The following is a 17,328-nucleotide window of genomic DNA, read 5'->3' as shown; positions in this document are numbered from 1 at the left end:
TGGTGAGAAGTAATAGATATATGTGTACAACAGTTTGTAAAATAGTAAGATAATAAAGCCACAATGATTATGTACAATTGAGTTGTCACATATTTTATTTTTTAATACATTTAATTAATAACGTATATAGGTTATATGGCTTCATAAATGCTGAATAATGGATGACTTACTAACATTTGCTGCAGGAAGATGAACACTGCCAGCCTAGGGGATTTTTCACAACCTGGCAATCTAAAGGCTCTCTATATGAATGACTTATTATTGATCTATAAAGCATTAGTAAATGTATTAACCATTTATATAGCCAGTAGTTATAATTTATAAACCCTTTATAAAGAGTGTCAAATTAGAAAGTGGTAAAACATCTTCAACTAGCCTTATTTGCACTTTCTCTTTGTTTAAAAAAATAGGCGCATATTAATTTTGAGTTCTCAAGCTCTTCAACACCGACCCATCTGATTACTTTTATCATGCTGGAGACACTTGAACAGAAACATCCTAAATTGACTGTTTACCCTGAGTGTCTTCTGTCTTTGTGTGTCCTCTGTTGTCCTGGAGAAAGGTTTTACTGTGGTTTACTTCAGGCTGTGAGGCTTCATGACATGGCATAATAAGAAGGTTATTGATCTTCTCCCATGAAATCTTATGCAGTATTCAATATTGTGGTTGCTGCACCTTGAACTCTGCATACACTGCCTCGTTTGTAAACCAGCACACATGCTGAAACTAATTGATTGACGCTAAGGGTGAAATCCTGATACAGTAGATGCATTTTTAAATTGGACTTATTGAAATAATCGGGGCATCTGAACCCCACAGACTTACTGTTTATTGGAGCATCAACTACTGAAACACTGTACATTAATTCAGAGCAAATGTTGACCTGGAATATTTCTTCACAAGATCACAGATGTGTGTGAAAACGGTGCCAGAGTGTAGAAGGTGTTGTAAAATCTATGATTAGAAGACAACACGGCCCCTTTGGGTTCACAAGTAAACAATACTAATGAGTACCTGCGGGAGTCCTTCACACAACCTGAAATGGGGCAGCACAGGAAACTGGGAAAACCCTGAAACCTGGGTGTAAAAACAGCATCCTGGTCACCAGGGTTTAACTCCTTCATTATCAATACACTAAATCATAAAAGAAGTCTGGGAGAAAGTTGGTCTTTATTTTGTCTCAAGTATTGTACCATATTTGCTTAAATAAACTCTTCCATATAATTGTTGATTCTTTTCTAAATGTTACTTTCTCAAAGTGTGCAGCAATAACAGAGGGTCAATTCAAAACAAGGTTTTCTGTATTTAAAGTACAAAGGAACATGTCGTGCTAAGCTTAAAGGGTTGTAGGGCTTCTTTTTTCATTGTCGATTAATCTGTCGAGCATTTTCTCGATTAAGCGATTAGTCGTTTGGTCTATAAAATGTCAGAAAATGGTGAAAAATGTTGATCAGAGTTTCCCAAAGCCCAAGATGACGTCCTCAAATGTCTTGTTTTGTCTACAACTCAAAGATATTCAGTTTACTGTTATAGAGGAGGAAAGAAACCAGAAAGTATTCACATTTAAGAAGCTGGAATCAGAACATTTTGAGAGTGTTTTTTTCTTTAAAAATGACTCTAACCGATTAATCGATTATCAAAATAGATATTGATTAATTTAATAGTTGACAACTTATCGATTGTTTGATTCATCCTTGCAGCTCTAAAGGGTTGCTTACTCGTTTTCTGACCTTTCAACTGCCTTTCAACCTTTTCGACTTCAGATTTGTTGTCGTGGCAACCGTTCTGTACTATTGAGGTTGCATTTTACAAAGTCAGCAAACAGCCTTTAGGGACGATAATGTCAGTCTGTTGGTCGGTAGGTAACACTGAAATATCACAACAACTGGATAATAATCAATTAAATAACTCAGTTGTAATTCATACTGTGCAATATTTTCAGGTGAAATTTCATTTCATTTCATTCTCACTGTGCAATATAATTTTCCACTTGTGCAATTTTTTAATAGTCTGTTTATTGTCAATACTGTATATACTGCTCCTATTTTATACTTCCTTCTATTTAAATGGTTTATACTTTGTTACACTTTGTTTAGCTCTTCTTTTTTTTTTTTACTGTGTTAGCTGATGCTTCTTGTTTTTTTGCATTATCCCCTTTGCTGCTGTACACTGCACATTTCCCCACTGAGGGACTAATAAAGGAGTATCTTATCTTATCTTATCTTATCTTAATGAAAATATTAATAATAATTTTATTCCTATAGCAATTTTCAAGCTTCAGCACAAAGTGTTTCCAGATTAAAATATTTGCAGAATAAAGAATTAAAAAATCTGAAACCCTTGTAAGTTCCCCATCCTGTACGGCATACAAAAATGAGAGCACATAAATCAAGCAGCACTGAGCCCATAAACAGATGGAAATGCAATTGCAGAATAAAAGAAATAAGTTCAAATAAGTAGGCTAAGTAAGATGTGGATAAGAGAAATAAGCTCATATAAAGCAGGCAGAATTTAAGTAAAGGAAATAACCACATATTTCGTTTTAATGCCACTTTTTTTTTTAATGCATTAATGCAACTTGTTATTGCACTTTAAAGCTAGAGTGGAGATACTGGCATCACATGAAACTAGAAAACCTGATGAATCCATCGGTACCAACCATGTCATATTAGATAGTTGAGAAGGAGGCTAAATAACGCTCCAAACTTACATTTAATTTTGGCGAGGAAAAACTGTCATGGCCATTTCCAAAGGGGTCACAATAAACAAATAAAGCACCACAAAATAGTAATATAAAGAAGAAATATGAAGTGATGCAATAATGGAAAAAAAGAACAATGTTCTCTAAGGCCATCTTGTAAAAGTGAGTTTTAAGGAGGCACAAGTCTGCCAATCTCACTGTGAGGGGAAGGCTGCTTGAAAGCCGAGGAACAGTAACCGAAACGGCACGGTCACCCTTTATTTTTAGTCTGGTCCGATGGATTGCTGTGAAATTTTGTACAAAAATTCATGGTCCCCTTAGGATGAAGCCTACCAACACATTCTCATCCCAACTCGTCACATACTGAGGCTTTGTCAGGCCTCTCAGCGTTACTTTTCGGTTGCAGTAAACACGCGTTTCATGTTGTGAAAAAACAACATGGTTGGTCTTAAAATTACATTTTTACAGTGAAAATGTGAGTTGATGTTGTGAACGTGGGACACGATCAATCAGCTGATTATAAAGTGAAAGTGAGAATTAACACACAGGACACGACAAGCGGTCTCCTGGATTAAAGCCTTGTGTTTGTTGGACCCATCCATCAAACTTTTCTTTAGCGCCACAAGGACATTGTCATATTGGGGTTTGGTGAAATGTCTTGACACCTTTTGGATGGACTGCAATGAAATTTGGATCCCAGATGATGAATCGTGTTGACTTTGGTGAATCGCTGACCTTTCATTTAGCGCCATCATCAGGTCAAAATTTGTCCAATACTTTGGTTCATTTATACAACAGTTAAAGGGACTGTTTGTAACTTCTTACACGTATAAATCAATCCGGGTCGGTGTCCCATGCGCCCTCGCGTGTGGCTACGCTGTTCAGACTCAAACTCCAACACAAAAAACCTCTTGGTTGTATCTAGTGAAGCCCGTCTGTTAAACAGTGTTGGCTGCGGTCGGAGGACGCGGGGGAGACCGTAGCTTTGGTCTCCAGGGCCGGAGTCTCTGCTGTACTCTGCTCCTCTGCCTGCCTTCTCTCATACAACACGCTCGTTCTCACTGTTTCACTCCACTCTCACGTGCATGTGCGCACACTCCACACTGCAGAAGAGTTAGTTTAGCTTTGAGAATATCTAGTGAATGTACAGTGGACGTTTGTGCAGAAATAACTGCTGCAGCTCCTCCAGACCAACAGAGGTTTCCCATGTCTTGTGAAGTGACGGGGCTCCGCAGAGAGAAACGTTATCGTCTCCGATCAAAACTCCGGCGTCTCCCCTGTTCCCTCCGGCCGCGGTCGGGAGGCTGAGGCAGGAAAAGCCAACACTAGGATCAGCATTGATTCATGGAGAGACCTTCGTCTGGTCAGCTAACATTACTGCCAAGCAGCTGAAATATAGAGTGATATTGTGCTTTTAGCTGACGTGTGTCGCCTCACTGTTTTGAGCGATGCTCGTTCATGTCTATGTAGAGCGAGCACAAGCGCGAGCAACAGGACGCTGACTTTCATTGACTTAACGGCCACAGGTGTCGCTGTTAACAAGACATTTCTGATTGTTATAAATAGTCCCTTTAACTACAATACACATTATTCTATCGTCACGTACATGAAATGTGACCTCTGCATTTAACCCATTCTAAGCATTTAGGAGCAGTGGGCTGCTGTGAAGCGCCCGCGGAGCAACTAGGGGCTCAGTGTCTTGTTCAAGGACACTTCGACAAGAGGAGCCGGGGATCAAACCGCCAACCTTGCGATTAAAGGTCGTGTTTAACAACAGTTAACAATGAGCATTACATTACATTACCATCACGCAGTTGCTAGCGTGGCTGTAGATTTGTCGTCTTATTCCATCTACTTCCAAACATTTTGGTGTCATGATTATCCGTTAAATCATAGTTAATGACTCATCGTATCTACAGCACATTCACAGCTGTACTCCACATGTGCATCACATGTACACAGAATGAATTAAAACAGCTTTGAACACTAGAACTCAAATGAGCTTTCTCAGAAGCTAATATTCTTGCTTATCATGCATAGTGTCCAGCTCTAATCTTCTGTTAATTCTCTGTGACTAAACTCAATATTAATATGTTAGTTTGAGTTTTATTCATTGTCTTTCAGTAGCCTACTATGAGCCCTGCAAGTGGAGTACACTTCTCAGTGCATTAACTGTGACTCTCTTTGTGAAAGAAGAATTTAGCTTTAAGTAACATTAAAGTGCTAAAAAAAAAGAGTACAACTGGATAACTGTCTATCTTTGGTCTGCATGACTTTATTGGAATGATTCCAGGATATATATCTCACTGGAGAATTCAATTTAATCATGGATAAACCGACTACAGACAAACTTTAAATAATGGATGATGATTTAAATGCTGCTTTTAACGCTTTAGTGTGGTATAAATATGATATAGATTAGACTAGAAGTTATCCTGCTCTTCATCTGCTACTTGTCCATTATTTTCCTATTATGGATTGTCATTTCCTTACTGTAAAATGAAAATTGACTCTGTTTATTAGTTCAGTTCTTTTTTTTTTTGCTCTAAATCTGTAAAACATTTGACTGAATATCACTTCATGCAACCTGGTCTGATAAAACATGAAAACAAATTTGTTTCTTCCTCAAAATGAAAAGAGAAGAGTTTTGGAGGACCAGTGTGTAACACCTGGGGGGATCTATTAGTAGAAAAGAAATATTATATGAATAAGTATTATAATAAGAATAATTTCTTTAGTTTATAATCATCTGAAAATAAGAATTGTTGTGTTTTTGTTTGAAATGAGCCGTTTCTATCGACATAGGGAGTGGGTCCAAGTCCCCAGGAGGAACACCAATTTGAAGCATATTTTCATAGTGGCCAGACAGCGGTACTATAACTTCTTGGGCCCAAAAAGACTTTTCCCCATAGACTTACATTGGGAAAGACACGTCTGTAACTCAGAGGATCATTTATTTTGAGGTGAATCAACGTCCCAGTATGAACACTCTAATAGTCCTTATTTAAATCATCAGGTCCTAAAAGTTGTAAAACGCACTAATAGCTGAATCCAGAGTTATTTCTCTTCCTCCGTTCATGTGAATGAGACCCAGACCGAGGCTGGAGCGAGGGCTGGGAGGCGGTTGCATCGCCATGTTTCTACAGTAGCCCAGAACGGACAAACCAAACACTGCTAACTTTTCCTGCTTGGGGCGGTGTCGATGACGTTACTCGCTGCCATTGCTGCCGTTCTCTCTCTCTCTCTTGTTTCATAACTCACTTCCCACGTACAAACACACACACTCTACGCACTGGCTCTGCTCCAAATGACCTACGCTACTCTTACAACAACTGGCTCTAGAGAGGGTCCTTTGCGTTTTCACGTCGGCTATCGCAGTTCTTTTACACGCTTGGCACACGGGAGATGTTTCAGTTGGTCGCAACCTGCAACCTCACTGTTACATATAGATAGATCCTACACACTGCTCCTTTAAACATACTATTTACAAGGTAACTTGAATAAAATCATAACTAGGGCTGTCAATCTATTAAAATATTTAATTAACCGTATGATTGTCCATAGTTAATCATAATTAATCACAAATTAATCGCACATTTTTTACCTGTTCAAAATGTACCTTAAAGGGAGATGGACAATGGGAGTGGACAAATATGCTTGTTTATGCAAATGTATGTATATATTTATTATTGGAAATCATTAACCAACACAAAACAATGACAGATATTGTCCAGAAACCCTCACGGGTCATTTATCATTAAAACTATGCTCCAATCATAACATGGCAAACTGCAGCCCAACAGGCAACAACAGCTGTCAGTGTGTCAGTGTGCTGACTTGACTATGACTTGCCCCAAACTGCATGTGATTATCATAAAGTGGGCATGTCTGTAAAGGGGAGACTCGTGGGTACCCATAGAATCCATTTATATTCACACATCTGGAGGTCAGAGGTCAAGGGACCCCTTTGAAAATGGACATGACAGTTTTTCCTCGCCATATTTAGTGTAAGTTTGGAGCTTTATTTAACCTCCTTCATGACAAGCTAGTATGACATGGTTGGTACCGATGGATTCATCAGGTTTTATAGTTTCATATTATGACAGTATCTTCACTCTAGCTTTTGAGCAAGCTAAAACCTAAAAATCGCAACTTGCGTTAATGTGTTAAAGAAATTAGTGCCGTTAAAACAAATTTGCGTTAACGGGTTATTAACTCGTTAACTTTGACAGCCCTGATAATAACACTATACTGGTGCTTTATATAGTATAGAGTAGTTTACAGAAGACTTTCAATGAGGAACAGAGGGATGAAAATGTTTCCGTCTTGTACCACATCATCCACGTTCTGAATATCTAAAATATGATCAAACTGATTTTTTCAAATATTGCTCTCTATTTTTTTCAGGTCTTAACAGTACAATATTATTGTTAATATCATTGATTTAGAAAACACAATTGTATTACAATAATATTTTTCATTTTTCTGTAGGATATTTTTCTGCTGAAGGAAGATGAATGATAAGTTCAGCAGTGATTCAAATCAGTCAGGAGGAAAAAAAGAGAATTAATTTGTCAGTGCCGAGGCTATACCTTTTAATATACTGATGGGATTTCTGATGAGAAAAAGCTGCGTGGGTCGGTCCATAATGGACTCATCTGAGGGGCTCTGCCACATTTACATGTCTGCCAGTTGACGCGGAGCTGGCTTTTTCTAATTTTACTGACATGCTTCAATTTCCCCAGCCCATCAGCACGCTCCCCACTGCCACAACAGCCCTGCGAGTCATTTCCATTTGACTTTTCTCTTATCTAGAAAAAAAAAGAAGCATTTTCCATCTACTAGCCGGCGGGTGTTAATGTGAAAGCGGGGTTTGAATTTTATGTGGAGAGGCCACATTTAAACATTTGACCAGCGTTTGTTCTCCTGGCTGCATATAGAAAACTGATGATAGATAGGAGACCAAATGTCACAGGAGAAATGGCTTTTGCCATGAATGTTTTATTCAGCCCCGTGTCGCGGCGATCACATTCATACAAAAGAAAATGTAAATGTTATGCAGAGCATTAAAAAAAACACTATATATTTTATGACCTTCTATAAAAGAGGGTACTTTCCATCCAAATAAGGCAGAAATGAAACACATATTTAACGGCAGTGGGAAATGGGAGTGTGAGCTTTTTTCAGGAGGTAGAGGGTGATATTCACTTAACCTGCCGGCTGAGGCGGTTCAACGGCTCTAACCTGCACAGATTTATGCCTGTCTGTCTGTCGGTGGCGATGCCTGTCTTCCCTGCCTGCCGTTTGGATAAATAAAATGGAGGCCTGTCTGTCTGAGAGGCCCATCCATCCACAGACAGGCAGGAGTTGGGTTTTTTAAATGTTAATGTCATTCAGATTTATGGGAGGCAGATAGATGGGTGCTGAGGGTATGGCAGGCTGGATACTATTTATTTATTTATTTATTTATTTATGTCATTGAAATGCACACAGACAAAAAGTGTTTGCCCCTGAGCCTCAGCAGCACTCTGAAGCCTGAGCTTACAAATGAACAGAAAATTGAATACAATCTCAAGATTCAAGGAGTTTTCTTCTTCTTCTTTTTACTTTTTTTTTTGCTCAGCCTGGTTGTTATCGGCTAGGAAAAAAAAAAAATCAAAGCAATATACAAGTTAATTTTATTAGCACACAAAGTGCTTTTGTCCAGTGGAGCTTGAAGAGAAAGAGAGAGCAGGAGGGTAAGAGAGTAGAAAGGCGAAGAGAGAGAGCACACTGGCATGAAAGCCAAGTGTATTAATTCTCCTCCCATTCTCCTGCTGTGTTGTGATAGACTGAGTAATATGCAGGCTCACTTTCTATGCCAAAGGCGAGACGAGGGCTCACAGGAGAGGACTCTCTGAGTCAGTCTCTCTCTCTGCCCCGCTTGCTCTCCGTCTCTTCCTTTCCAGCCCTTTAAACTCCAGCAATGTGAAACTGTTAAAAATAAAACAATCCTTTAATTTTCCCCTGAGATCCAGATTTACCCGCAACCATTCAACACAAGCCGCCTGCCTCCGCTTCTTCTGCCTCCCTCTCCCTCTCTCTCTGCATGTGTGTGAAACGGTCGATACAGTATAAATTAGGAGAACACTGAGCCCCGCTGGCCTCTGTGTGGAGTGACTGTGTATTAAATCACACTAATTGATTAGCTGAAGTTCAGAAGAGGACAACGCTGGATTGCACTCAGTCCTCAGCTGCTCTGTTCAAGTGGCTCCTGCTCGTTTCAGGTGACGACCTGAACACCTACACTCGCAATTAATCCACCGTCGATGCCTTTTATCGTAGTGTTGTAGTGCTTGTGTTTGAAGCAGAACTCCCCATGTGCAAATGTATGTACTGCTGTATCCAATATCCATACACACAAGGTTCTATTAGGTATACAAAGAGTTGCAAAAGTAAAGTTGTTGATGTTTGTTGGCACAAAGCTTGATTAATTTCAGTAAACACGTGGTTTACATTGTGAATTCTAACAAAATCACTTGCATAGGTTTAGGCAACAAAACTGAATTCTTCTATTCTCTTTCCCACTTTATTCAGATTCTGTTTATTTTTGTTAAAGGGACTGTTTGTAAGAATCAGAAATGTCTTGTTAACAGCGACACCTCCCATATTATAAAAAGTATTTTTTTTTTATGATTTTTTTTTATAAAGCAGGCTTCAGTCCTATATACATAATGTGAAAGTATCGAAACGCTCAATCCACAGGGAAATACACACAGCCCGTATTCAGAAACTCTGCATTTGAAACAAGCTGTCAGGATTTCTGTATATTTTTGATGTCACAAATATACAATATTTAGACCCTTTACACAGATTTAAACGTAAACATTCTAAATGTGTCCCAGTTTATTCCTGGTTGCAGTGTATGTGAATGTCATCAGCTGACAGGAAGTAAACATGGACATAAGCTGTTGCCTAGCAACGCAATTCTGTTGCAATTTCGTCGCAATTCCGTCGAAATGCGCTAAAACAGAGGGTTCAAGACAGAGGGTAAATACAGGCATATTCAGGCCGACAGTATGAGGAAAATAAAGTTTTTTTTAACATTACAGCATGTAAACATGTTCTAGTTGAAACACAAAATACAAGTATGATCCTGAAGATGAGCACGATATGGGACCTTTAAACTACGTCACCACCCTCCCGGCGCACTTTCTTGGAGCGTTCACTGTTGCCGTGGACAGGTTTACATTATAGTTAACTGAACGCCCGGTGCGCGTCATACAGGCGCTAAAGGGTGCGAGGGGGCGTGACAAAGCCTCGGTATTTGACGCCCTGAGAATGAGAGCAGGCTGGAATGGGATCATTTTACCTTGCTATGACATGTCAAAATGGCTGCTGTGAAAAGGGGTATATAACAAAGGGTTTTGTGGTTGTTATTATTGCTGTACAATGCTGAGAGGTGTTGCAATATTCTGTCTATTTTATGTATTTAAATGAGGTGAACAAAATATTAAAAATGCCTCTCAATAAAATGTTGTCTTTCATACTACATGTGTGTGTGTGTGTGTGTGTGTGTGTGTGTGTGTGTGTGTGTGTGTGTGTGTGTGTGTGTGTGTGTGTGTGTGTGTGTGTGTGTGTGTGTGTGTTGGTTCACCGTTACACTTGTTTCTGAGGCAGGGAGTGAGAATGAGGAGGAGAGGATAACGACGGGATAAAAGCATGTCAGCAGGTCAGCTGGTCAGGCAGCGAGGGTTGAACAACCAAACACTGAGACGCACCCAGAAAACAGAGCGACAGAAAGAGGGCAGAGACATTGGATAAAGGACAATGAACCCTACAAGAGAGAGAGAGAGAGAGAGAGAGAGAGAGAGAGAGAGAGAGAGAGAGAGAGAGAGAGAGAGAGAGAAGAGAAAAGGCAAAAGAATGTGAATAACAGACTGGATAGATGAGATTAAAGGTGGACATGCACTGTGCATTTCACTTTGTTCTTGGGTGTAATTTAGTTTGTCTGATTTTGCTGTCAGTAGCACCACAGATACAGGGCTGAGCTGAATGTAACGCAGCCTTGAGATGGCTAAAGAGTTGTGTCTTGAGTGTGGATGTATTATGAGAACTGCACTGTGTCTGAAATCACTCCCATGGTTACTCATTCACGATTCCCTACATATGAAACACTCAATAGTTTGCTCTATAGCGAGTAATGAATTGAGATTTCGGATGCAGATGAATCATCACTAACAGATGTAGCGTCAAATAACTGTAATTTTCACGTCCAACAAAGGCGAAGCGTGGCAGGGTTTAGGGCAGAAAGTAATAAGCACACTATGGAGACGGCTTTTTTTAATTTCAGAGGGAGAATTTATGAAGGTTATGTATGGTGCATACGTAAGTGTCACACAAAGAGGACGTGACAAATAAAACAGAGAAAAAGTAAATTTAGTGCTCTAGCAACTAAAGAGTGATTTCATCCACTACATTCATCCAAAGGGAAGTTTCATAGAGAGCAATGTGTTCTTTGTCAGGAACACCCCGTTCACACTCGCAGTAACATTTTCATTGACAACGCATTTCATTTGTTTTGAACCAAAATATCTGATCTTGTGATACAATATCCACACGTAGTGACCACAGCATTATTAAACCTTTTGATGGTTATGTTATATTGGGCTGAGGTCAGGGAAACATCATGGTCTTGGTTTAATGCATACAAGTGACTTGTATCAGAAACACAATGTGATTATCAACATTTAACAAAAAACATTACTTTTCTTTATTTTTATCTTTTTCTTTCGTTAACTCAAGCACTTCCATTGCCTCAACCTAACTACAGCTGAGACTAAGGATGCAAACTCCAGTCGCTTTGTACGGCCACCATTCACCGCATCATTCAGTGGTGGAAGAAGTACTCAGATGTTTTACTTAAAGCTTGAGTCAGTAATCTTAAGGATCTGGTAAGAGTACACTAGATTTTGAAAATTATCCAACCGAAAAACTGAGCCCAGTGTTGCCAACTCTTCTCCAATGAAAGTAGCCAGCAGCCCTAGCTCCAAAAGTCCCTAGAGAGAGAAAGTCAGCAAGACTGACAGTCCAACAAAGTCACACGGCAGTTCGTGAAATAGTCACAAAATGTAATCTATTTGATTCGTGTACGTAGACATGAATTTCACATTTCTCTTCGTGATGCTCAGCACGACTTTCAACAACGTATTTTTCGTGCTTTTTCCTACGAATGACCAGCAACATGCGACGCATGTGTCAATTTCCGCTCCAGTCTTTTCAGAATAAAACGACTTAGTTAGGTTTAGGAAAAGATCGCGGTTTGGGTTAAAATAACATTGGAAGTGGTGTAACTTAAGTACGGAACTTATGTGACAAATAAATCAACTTTGACTTTCATAGGAGACATGAACGGCGGTCCACCCATCCACCTCGACCTCCTCCCTATGGAGCGTTCGCCGCTCTTTATACATCCTAGTTCACAATTACGTGGATTACATACGAATTGATTTCATGCTGACCATCACAAGAAAAATTTGAAATTCGTGTCTATGTACACAAATCAATACATTAAGTTTGAAATAACTATTTCACGAACTGCTGTGTGACTGGGCTGGACAGTCCGTCCCTTCAGGCCTCCCTCGTGAGCCACTCCCCCAGAATCATCTTTATGAACGTTTAAATCAACACTTCCTGCTTTCATTTCAAAATAAAAGCCCTCTAGCGTTTTTTCTGTGGACAGAATTCCTTCATTTGTTAACATGAGGCTTTTATTCTGAAATATGTGCCGGACAGTGTTCTAGAACATGCAGTGACTTGGAGAGCTCCATGAATGAATATAGTACGGAGTTTTAATTGTGGATTATTACTATTATTTACAAATTACCACACGTTTCTTAACCTTTCTCTGTCGAAAATAAATATAAATCACATTTATCCTGAAGTTAAATGGCCATTAAAAGGCAAACTCTATGTAGAAAGAAAGGGCTGACAGCAGCAGCAGAAACGCAGCAGACAAGCAGCTGACACGCACCCGACATGCAGCTAGTGTGAACACCTGGCGCGTGAATCACGCAGCAACAACGCCACGCAGCTGCCACGCGCTCCTGATGTTCCTGGTGTGTCCGAGGCTTTATACAGACGATACCGACGAGTCATGTTACTAAAGATTGACGTGACAAATTAAGTCAAAGTTAATGTACTTTTAGTTTCACACGGGACACGAACAGCGGTCTCCTGGTTGAAAGTCTTGTGTTTGTTTGACCCATCCACCACCCCTCTTGCCTGCCGTTAGCGGAAATCACATTATTAATACTACGTCACTACTCTGACCATCGAATAACGCCGCGGGTGGGTTTACATTGGAGTTAGTTGAAAGTCCGGTTCATCATAAACCGTCAATAAAGGGTCGGTTTCCGATGCCGAGGGGCACTGACCAATTGGTGGTATTTGACGAGTTGGGAGTGAGAACGGGTTGATCCAGTAGCTGTTATCAGATCTGTTACCTGAGAGCCATTTGGCATTTCTTGTAGCAGCATACATCCCTGTGTGGTGTGGCCACCATGTTGGACTAACCTACTACCTCTCTGAGTAAACATATCCGCAGTGTGTGTGTGTGTGTGTGTGTGTGTGTGTGTGTGTGTGTGTGTGTGTGTGTGTGTGTGTGTGTGTGTGAGTGTGAGTGTATGTGAGTGAGCCAGGTACGACAGTCTGAAACGTGTTTCATTGCTCTGTTACCTGCTGTGAAAGTTGATGGGGTTCCCCACTGAGGACGTGCAAAATGATCCTGGCAAGTGATTTGTGTGTGTGTGTGTGAGAGAGAGAGAAAAAGAGAGGAAGACTTCACTGTGTACTCTGACATTCTGTGTGTGTTGTGTGTGTGTGTATTACAATTATACTTGAACAGGTGAGATAGGAAGCGAGTCTGATTGAAAACCGGGCCGTGGCAGTCTTACGCTGCGGCTCTCATTTTACCTCACAACTGCTTCCAGACCCATTTGATTGTTGCTGTGTGACTCATTTCAATGTCAATTATCTAAATTCTCCTCCTTCCGTCCCTCATCTCCCCGTCGTACAGTGGCTCGCACTGCAACTTAAGCAAACATATGCAAATGATTAAGAGGACAAGTAAATGGAGAAAAAACCTACAGTACTCAGAAAAAATGCTGCAAATTAATAACATTTTTGGAGGATACTAAAAACCAATGAATACACATGGAAGCAGGATTTGCTGTCCTCGGAGGACGCGGGGGAGACCGTAGCTTTGGTCTCCAGGACCGGAGTCTCTGCTGTACTCTGCTCCTCTTCCTGTTTGCCTTCACTCACACACCGCGCTCATTTTCGCTCTTTCGCTCCACTCTCACGTGCATGCGCGCACACTCCACACTGCAGAAGAGTTAGTTTAGCCCTGAGAATATCTAGTGGACGTTTGTGCAGAAATAACTTCTGCAGCTCCTCCAGACCAACAGAGGTTTCATGAGACTAAATATAGTCAGAGTGTCTTCTGGAGGAGAGGGAGAGGAGGTGGAGGTGTGCGGAGCTGTGTGGAGAGTCCGCCTGCCGCTGCATGTTTTATCTTCTGTCACTGAGCTTTCAGCGCTGCGCTCCGCCTCACAATGATTTACAGTACTGTCGTACAGCAGCCTCATCACTGCACTGAGGAAGTGCGTGTGTGTGTGGGGGGGGGGAATAGAAATTGATGGTGTGGGAGATATATGAGATTTGTATGATTTAAAGAATATCTGTTTAGGAACAAATAATAATGTCCTGAATTGACTATCTCGACTTTAAGCCAAGTGATTTCAGCTAACATTCTTGATACAGTCCTACAATTTGATTTGATTTCATGCTATTGAAGGAATTATCTAATTTCTATAAGTCAGTTATTGTATGATTAATGAATTTGAGCTGATCTTTCTTTGAGCTGAAGGACGGAGAGACAGACTGGAGTGATGATGTCACAGACACAAAAAAAGTCCTGGAGCTCCTTCATGGACGATGCATAATGGAACAACTGCAAGGACACTGTGACAGCAGCCATAGTGGTTTTACTGGGAATAAGCCCTACATTCAAATAAAACTCACTTGGATGGAACAGAGGGGAGAAATGTGTGGGGAGGGTGATATCGGCCAGCCAGAGTTCAGGAAGGAACAGATGACTCCTCCTCAGAGACAATGGTAGCTTTTCAAATAGTTCAAAACTCTCATACCCTTTTTCCACCAACATTAGCGCATACACCCTACATATACAACCCGCTATAAATAGGTGATAGACTCCTTTCCCATTTCCAGTAGACCAGTATGCCTTTCTTTTTTATGTTTAACGTCACCAATGCGCCCAAAAACAGGGTTGGTAAACAGTGAAAATGTTACGGTAGTTATTTTTTTTTTTTTTTAAATCTGTTAATAATTCAGTCTCTCTTTCAAACTTTCAAACCAGAGTTGGTGATTGTTGGAACGGTGGAAAGACTACTAATTTTGACGAGTTTATTAACACGTTCTCATCTCAACTCGTCAATGACGCTTTGTCAGACCCCTCGGCTTCACTTTTTCAGTTGCAGTAAACATGTGCTTAAAGCAGGCGAGATTGGAGCGAATATGATTAAAAGAAGTTGTTTCTATAAAACGGTCGCTATATCATGACAGTAGTACAACAGGTAACCTGAAAAAAATCATGTTCATCTGTGTCCTCTGGTGTCCTCCGGTGCTCCTAACGGCATCTGCAAGATTTCACAGACCGGAGGAAAACAAGCAGTAAGAGCTGATCTGAGTTCTGTCCATCTGCTGTCTATGAGAGCCGGCTGTCAATCACTCGCGAACTCCGACCAAACGGTCAAACTAGGCAGCGCTGATCAAATATGAATCAATATTATGTTACGTTAATGTCTATTTCTCTCCTCAGAAAGTTTTCAGAATCATCTTGTAGTGCACGGTTTAGCTGTAAAATGAGGAAGTTTGTGACGCCGCCACCATTGTGAAATCTGTTGAAGGAACACCACCGGGGCACAGCCAATAGGAACGCTCTCTCAATAAAATGACCTGTGATTGGTCAAAGGTTTTGAGGAGTGCATATAACGCTTGTTCCTTTTCACATCTAACTCGATGAATTAAGGGTTTATTTCGACCAAACCAAAGTTGCTGATTGTTGGAACATGGAAAGACTAACCAAGATGGTTTGATGAGTTTTATTTTGTTTCTGTCGAGTTTGAATGAAGTGTGTGTTATTTATTATATATTCACTTCAACACGTGTCACATAGCATCACGCCAGAAAAGGGGTGAAAATTAACACGTCCACCCGGGTGTCATGTTTCCATCACTGCCGATCGGAGCTGGAGTCGATAAATACCCGTGACTACTGCAGAGTCATTTGTCCCGGGAATGAATGCAGATTGTAACCTTTCACACTGAAGACAAAAGCCAGATGTTAGTGGGTGTTTGTGGGTTTTTTGTCCAGTGGTAAAAGTTGCTTTAGATGGGCATGAATGAACAGTATAAACTATTATAAATCTGATTAAATAGAAAAAATATCTAAGGTACACTGTGGACATAACTGCTGTAGGAGTGCATTTCTGATTTGCTGCAGCCTATAAAATTACTAACGAAAAAAAAAGCAATTATTTCATAGTTTTGGCCACAATTTCTATCAGATATGACAATATTGCACTCTCTGAAGTTATTGCTGAGATTGGAGAACACAGAATCGCTACAACCAGTTCTGAAAAGCCAGTCAGAGAGTCAGACAGGTTGTAAACAAGTCAACAGTTTAGCCAGAGTATCTAAAGCAGTGATTCCCAACCAGGGGAACTCGTACCCCGGGGTACTTCTGCAGTGACCAGAGGATACATGGAAATATTATGGTTCACAATTCTTTTTAAAATAACAATTTGATAAAAAATTTTGGGAAAATAAAAAAATGTATATCCATATATTGATTCAGCTGTAACAATTGAGAGTACGTGGAAAGTAGTTAGCAAGCAGACAAGCAGAAGTCTTAAAGGTCACCTATTATGCAAAATGCACTTTTCCATGTCTTTTAAACATCAATATCTGTCCCCAGTGTGTCTACAGGCCACCATAGTATCATAAAAGACCATCCTCTCTCTTTTTCTCCTCCTCCGTTTGTCCGGAAATGGGTGCAGAAAAAAAATCGCTTTTTTTCCTTCTCTTCTGACGTCATTAGAGAAATGCAAGCCATGTAAGGGTTTCCTGGTCGAACCAGAGAGAACCTTCAGTAGCTGACCCCGCCCCACAGCGCGTCACTGTCTCTCCTCCTCAACCTAACTTGAGCAAAGTCTGCAAGAACCAGCAGAACAGGCTTCATGTACTCCCATCATCTAAATATAACATGTTCTTTCACAAAGGCTTTATGTAATTACACTGTTTAAACAGATGATATTTATATATTATATATATTTGATGTCATGCATGTAGCAGATTACAGGTAGTAAATAGTGACTTGTAAGCAACACAACACATTTCTGTTTCACAGTCAAACTTTATTTGAGTTGACAGATGACAATATTAATTATTCACAGCATTTGTAATCATCTCACCTGTTAGTTAGTTATGTGACATGGTACAGGAGAAAGTCTTTCAGCTCTGGTAAACTATGGTAAGCTAAGCTCCGGTGGTCTGTAGTCATGGTAA

The sequence above is a fragment of the Sebastes fasciatus genome, chromosome 2, assembly GCF_043250625.1.
Source record: "Sebastes fasciatus isolate fSebFas1 chromosome 2, fSebFas1.pri, whole genome shotgun sequence".
NCBI classification, from domain to species: Eukaryota; Metazoa; Chordata; class Actinopteri; order Perciformes; family Sebastidae; genus Sebastes; species Sebastes fasciatus.
Note: the sequence above shows the minus strand (reverse complement) of the source record.